General features: G+C 52.7%; 1 pseudogene; it reads right to left on the minus strand.

Moving 5' to 3' along the window:
• Positions 1 to 1,340: 1,340 nt before the first annotated feature.
• On the minus strand, positions 1,341 to 4,945 carry LOC144121158 (uncharacterized; annotated as a pseudogene).
• Between the last annotated feature and the right edge of the window lie 1,595 nt (positions 4,946 to 6,540).

Genomic DNA, 6,540 nt, shown 5'->3' on the forward strand with positions numbered 1-6,540 from the left:
TATAAATGCGGTCTTCTCGCGGTTGCGCTCATCCACTTCAATCTGCCAGTATCCACTCTTCAAGTTGATGGACGAAAAATAGCGGGCATGACGGAGACAGTCGAGTGTGTCGTCGATGCGAGGTAGTGGATACACGTCCTTCTTGGGCACCTTATTGAGTCGCCTGTAGTCGAGGCAAAATCGAAGGGTCCCGTCTTTTTTTCTTGACCAGTACTACAGGGGCAGCCCACGGACTGTTGGATGGCTGGATGACGTCGTTAATCATTTCGCGCACTTGCTCTTGTATTGTTTCCCTCTCCTTCAAAGAAACGCGGTATGGCGGTTGGCGAATCGAGGGCGTCGCGGTATCGACAATAATTCTATGCTTGGCGACGGGCGTCTGGAGAACCCGGGATGTTGTCGCGAAACTGTTGTGGTATCGATGCAAAAGCGAGAGCAGTTCGCGTCTGTGGGAAGGCTCAAGCTTGGATCGATGTCCAGGGGCAACGTTGTAATGTCACATGACCCGGGCGGGGCCTCCTCCTCAGGCAGCGCAGCAGCTTCGCGAACGTCGCTAAGTTCGTCCAGTTGGGCTATAACTACCCCTTTCGTCAGGTGCTACGGCTCGTTCCTGAAGTTGGTCACTAAAATGTTGGCACGCCCACGTTGAACATTGGCGATCCCTCGCGCTACCCCAATGCCCCGCGAAAGTAGAATCTGGACACTTCCTTCGAGAACGCCTTCGCCACATGCGGTGGTATCGGCTCGGACCTGCAGGAAAACGGTCGACAACGGCGGCAAGTGAACATGGTCGGCATCAACTTTCATGGCAGCGCGGCGGGGGGGGGGGGGGGGGGGCTCGAGGAGGTATTGGTGACGACGAACGTGCGCGGAGGGTCAACTTGTTCCGCCCTACGTCGATTACAGCGCCATACTCACGGAGAAGTCCATGCCAAGAATAACGTCTTTGGAGCAATTCTCCAGGATCATCAATGTGGCTGGGCACGTCTCACCTTTAATCTCAACGCGGGCAGTGCACTTGCCAACCGGGTTTACGAGGTGACCTCCCGCGGTACGTATGGGCGGGCCGTCCCACTGGGTGGTAACCTTGCGAAGACGCCGAGAGAAGTTGCCGCTGAAGACCGAGTAATCTGCACCCGTGTCGACAAGCGCCGTTACTTCACGACCGTCGATTAAAACGTTTACATTGCTAGAGGCCACAGAACAGTCTTTGCTTCCAAGGGTGCCATTAGTCGAGCGGGGACATTCCAACGTAGGCGGAGGTTCTTTACTGCGTGCAACACCGGCAACGCCACCTCCAGGCGTCGCCGTACTTAGTTTTCCCGACGTGGCGAAAGGCTCTAACGGCGAGATCCGCGAGAAGGGGGTGATGATCGGCGAGGGGGCGGCGACCGGGAGGTGCGAGATGAAGCTGACACTGGCGATTGAGTGCGTCGAAGGTACTCCTGTATATCGCGGGGTTGTTCACCGTGGCGGGGGCGCGGATCAGCCCGGTTGAAACCTGGAAGGCCGAGTTCGCGGCACGGGCAGTAGCGGCATAAGTGGTCAGGTTCGCCGCAGTGGAAACACAGCGGCCTCCGGTCTGCAGTCCTCGAGATGTCGGTTTTTCTGCGGCCCAGTGGTTCCAGGTCCAGGCGTGCATCAGACGGGGGCACGAACTCCTGGCGTCGAGAGCCGGAATCGGCAGCGGCCTGGTACTGACGATGTACGGGAGGTGGACGACGGACGGCGGCGGCGTAGCTCAGAGATGGTTGGTCGGCTGCAGCTACAATGGGTACGTCTTCGGACGCCAGCGCGTGTCGCAGTTCGTCCCGAACAGCCGTCGCAATGGAGACAGATGTAGGCTGGTCAGAAGCTGGGAACAGCCTTTTCAGCTCCTCTCGGACGACGTCGCGGATAATTTCGCAACATCGGCCAGGCCACCACCGCTCAGGCCGGACGAAGCAAGACTTGAGACAACAGGAAGGGCGCTTAGTCGCCGAAAGTGACTGGTTCTTGTCGCCAATGCGTGCTCGATGTTGGTAGCTTCAGCGACGAATTCGGCTACTGCGGTAGGAGGATTGCGGACGAGGCCTCCAAAGATGTCATTCCGGACACCCCTCATCAAGGCCCGCACCTTCTTCTCTTCAGTAGCTGGAGGGTCAGCGCGGGCACTCAGACGCAGTACGTCTTCGACGAAACTTCTCACGCTCTCGGTGGGAGCCTGGACACGAGCGTGGAGCAGATCTTCAGCATGCTGTTGCCAATGCTGGTTTGCAAATGTGCGTACCAGTTCGCTCTTCCATATCTCCCATGATGTTAGCGACGCCTCGTGGTTCTCGAACCAGCATTTCTCTGTGGCATCTAAGGAGAAATACAGGTTCTGCAGATATTGGTCGGGTGTCCACCCATTATGTCGAGCTACCCGTTCACAGCGTTGGACCCAGTCTTCAACATCATCAAGTCCATCGCCACGGAACGGAGTGACAGATCTTGGGGTGGCAGGCACGTAGACGATCCTCGGCGCAATCGCGGGGTCGGTTTGTTGTAACTGGGACGGTATGGTGGCGTTGGTCGTCCTAGATGTCCTCGATCCCGCGGGCAAGAGTCCGAATTCCGGCGCTTGGCCTTGCTGCCGTCGGCTAGCGCGAGTCTCTGTTTCTCCCGAGGGCTCCAGGAAAACCCGACGGCCGGGACTGAGTCCCGGGCTCGAATTGCGAGGCGGGTGTGTGACATGAGATGCGTACCCAGCAGCTCCACCAAATGTGACGGCTTGCTTGACGTAGAGGCCGGCGGCGAGCACAGCTGGTGATAGCCGGAGCACAAGAACACACGAACCAGAACGCAGGTCCGCCAGCAGCAGCGTCGTCTTCGGCACGCGGCAATCGCACTTCAGCTTTCTCTTCGCTACAATACCGTATGGCGATGTAACATTATAGTGTGCTGCCGCTGTATGCGCACCGCGGGCGCCGAGGCATGCGATAAATCTCGCGTGTTTGAGAGGTAAAATGGTGGCGAAGTTGGACTGAAAGAATCTTAAGCTTGCTCCGGGTACAGCAAAACAAATTAATCCCAAAGAAACCGCCGTCGTCTCTCCTAGAGAAGAACTGGCACCAAATTCGTATATTTAAAGTTTGAAGGCGTATTTCATTCCTTTTGCAACGAATTTGTACACAAGTTTTCTCGCTTTTTGTGCGCGCAGTAGGGCTCAGAAAGCGATTATTTTCCACGCGCAGTGAAAGGAAAAAAATTAAAGCCTGCCCCTCATCGTTTATATCTCGAAATCATATGTCTCGTCAATATTTATATTCTTGCAGATCGAGACCAGCCTGTCGTAGCAAATTAGGCTCTAGCAGAAAAACGTCATTAACAGCACTTCAAGTAATTCGATCTGAGCATATTTTTCTACCTTTAAAATCACTGCAAGGGGACTATACCACAAAACACAAAACATCTTAGAAACGTCCTGGAACAGCTGCAAATGGCTTCACGTCTCAACGACGTCGACGGCAAGAAGTCTTTTAGAAACTTCTTTAAGACGTCTGCAGTAAAAGGTTTCTTCAGAAAGGTTTATATAACGTCTAAGTCCAGGCCATGTTAAGAAGACGGGCCTATATACTCATACGATTGGCAGAATGCTGCCACCGCAAATAACCGTTTTCAACCTTCACATGTTTCATTCCAACCAAAGAATGAAACATGCCAGTACGGCACATTAACTACTGGCTGAGCATTACATCGGTATATTGCAGTTCATTTTTGAAGACCAGGCATGAAGACCAGCACCGTCCTCAACAACGTGAAAATCCCCCAACGAGAATATATATGGTATCATTAATACCGCATAACCATCATCAAGCCGCTTGCTGCTGTTGTACGCGCAACAGCACACCATAGCGCTTGCATGTTGCGATAAAAGCACGGCGCTGTAATATTCGCTCGCCGAGCGTAGGAGAAAAATGGAGCGGAGGAAAAATTAAAACACAAGCAATATGCCGGACCCGCGCGTTTCCAAGGGCAACGGCAGGGAGACCAATCGTCGCTCAGGAAATCGGGCGGAGAGCCGACCCTCAGGGAAGGGGCGAGGAGAAGGAGAGGAGGTCGCGCGGCGGCGGCAAAGTTCGATGGTTGGCGGTACTTTCATATTATCAAGGGGCTTTAAAGGTCACAAGCCCGCGGCGCCACTATCATGATGGCGGCCTGGAAATAAACTACTGCCGTTTCGGTTGCCAAGGCAACCGGTCGAGCGTGTTGCTCCCGTTCGACCGCGCGCGCCTGACTTCTATTGAGGGCACTCTCGCGCGCTTCTTTACCGCTGGTAGCCCGAAGAGCAACTGGTGCTACGCTTCAACCATTTGAGCACAGTAAAAAATAAAACGCGTTCTTTTCCATGACCGCTCTAAGATGATCTGTAGCTTCTGGTTGTACGCAGGGCTTTTGCTTGACACCCGCGCGATGACTGATTGGATGGGCATAAGCGCTGCTGGTATTCGTCGAGGTAAACATGCCTTCACGTTCGTCGAGTATGTGACCACGCTAAGTTTCATCTGCTGGAGGAGAACGCTGGCGTCGTACGGCGCAGCATTTATGATCACGTCAGCCGAGAAGGCAACAAGCGGCTACAACTTCTCACCTTGCTCACCTTCTCCCTGCAACACTTGTAACCGCTTTTGCAATTTGGAACAAAACACCTGCATCCCATCTTATTCTAGCAAATTCCGAAGGAGGCCGCACGGCGCGTAGCAGCGCTGTTAGTATTACGGTCCTCGAACAGACACCGACAAGAACTGTTGCTGTTTGACTTAAGGGCGCAGAAATACGTCAAGGGGTGCCCGCTGAAGCAAACACCCGTGTCGTCTGCTTTGAGCGCGCGCTGCTGGAGAGCGTGCCGGAGCCGCCTGTCCGGGCGCTGCATTTTTTTTTCGTTGCGGCTTCTACGAGGCGCCGCTTGGCGCCGCCACTTCATGCGGCCCCGTCGGCGCATTCAATTGTGACTTTATCTGGTCGCCTGCGCTCGCTCGCGCTGACGGGAGTTTCACCTCCTATATAGTCTTGCTCCGTGGTTGTGACCAAGACCTACTGAACTAGAGACATGCACCAAGGCTGTAGGATGTTGCAAGTTGCGCGTCCGCGCCGTTGGTGCCGCCACGGTCGAAACGATTGCAGCGATCCTGGTATCGGCGGTAAACGCAGCTGAAATTAACCCTAATAAAAGTAATATTTCGGGACCACAATAGATAATAAAAACATGCTTGTGAACTTAATTATAAGCAGCCATAAGTATTAAAAATAAAATATCATAGAAATGACTTGCAAAGATGACGCATCACGTCCGCGCCACGAGCAGCGCAGCCGGTGCATCTGCAGACGCCCGCGCGGGAAGCGTGGGCGAAAGTAGGAGAAACGAAACTTTCGTGTCCGACGCAGATGACGGGACGTATGCACGGGAGCAGCGCAGAATGGTAGAGCACATTCGCGACAAGAGTGGACAACGCTTCTGCAGTGTTACTGCCCACCTCAGGTATTTATGAATTCACTGCACATTATATCCCTCTTGGCGTAACAAGTTCACAAAACCGTTGCATCCTTCGTGCCTTTGTTTTGGCCGCCGTTGATCGTTGCGATTTGAAATTGTCCATGGAATACAACGGATTTCGCCTGGTTCCGTTTACGGCGGCGGCTTTGCTTTTGCGAGATCCGTTTAAAAAGTACGTTTAGACTCATTAAAGCAAAAATAAGGGGCCGTGCTGCAGTTCTAGATAGCCCGACGCGTCGCTACTTTGTTTAGCTTGCTTACATGTGTGTGTTTGTGTGTGTGTGCGTGCGTGCGCCTCACTGTCTGGCTTAATCTTAAGTGTCTCGCTGTTACAGATTGGGTTAGGTTTTATGGAATTTAGTGCTTGCATATATATTACGTGCGTGTATTCTGCAGCCGCGATGTGACCGTCGCATTATCGCGCAGGCCTCGCTAAAACCAGTAGGTTGGGGCAGCGCGCTGAAAGCCGAAAGCGCACCGTGAGCTGCATAGGAGTTGTTTTTTTAGATGCACAGGCAGCTTCCATTGGCGGTATTCGGGCTGAGCTCCCCAGTGTGCCTCGCGGAAGAGTTGCTCGAAACTATTGTGTACCGTCCCAGGTGAAAATTCAAAGTGGGCCCACTTCAAAGTGGTTTATAGAACAGGTACCACTTGCAAGCGGAACCACTTGCAAGTGGTTTCTGTTGCGTAAACCACTGTGAAATGGACCACTTGAGCAAGTGGGACCACTTTACAAAAGGAACCATTTGGTAATACCAGGTCCAAAAAAATCGTTGGAGATTTCAGTTAGAAGCAGCAGGATATTTCAGTTGGTTCGAACTGGGTTTTGAAATTGGTTTTAAATAATTTTAAGATGCAAAAGAAAAACGTGAGGACAATGCTCAGCCTTGGTACCTATATGTTTACACAGGTGAACTGCATATGCAGTCATGGAAATTGACACACAAACTCACACTTATACAAGCATACATCACGCACAAGAAACATTACATACATTACATATACATTAGTAAAATTGAATCATG

Source organism: Amblyomma americanum, chromosome 1, assembly GCF_052857255.1.
Source record: "Amblyomma americanum isolate KBUSLIRL-KWMA chromosome 1, ASM5285725v1, whole genome shotgun sequence".
Taxonomy (NCBI): Eukaryota; Metazoa; Arthropoda; class Arachnida; order Ixodida; family Ixodidae; genus Amblyomma; species Amblyomma americanum.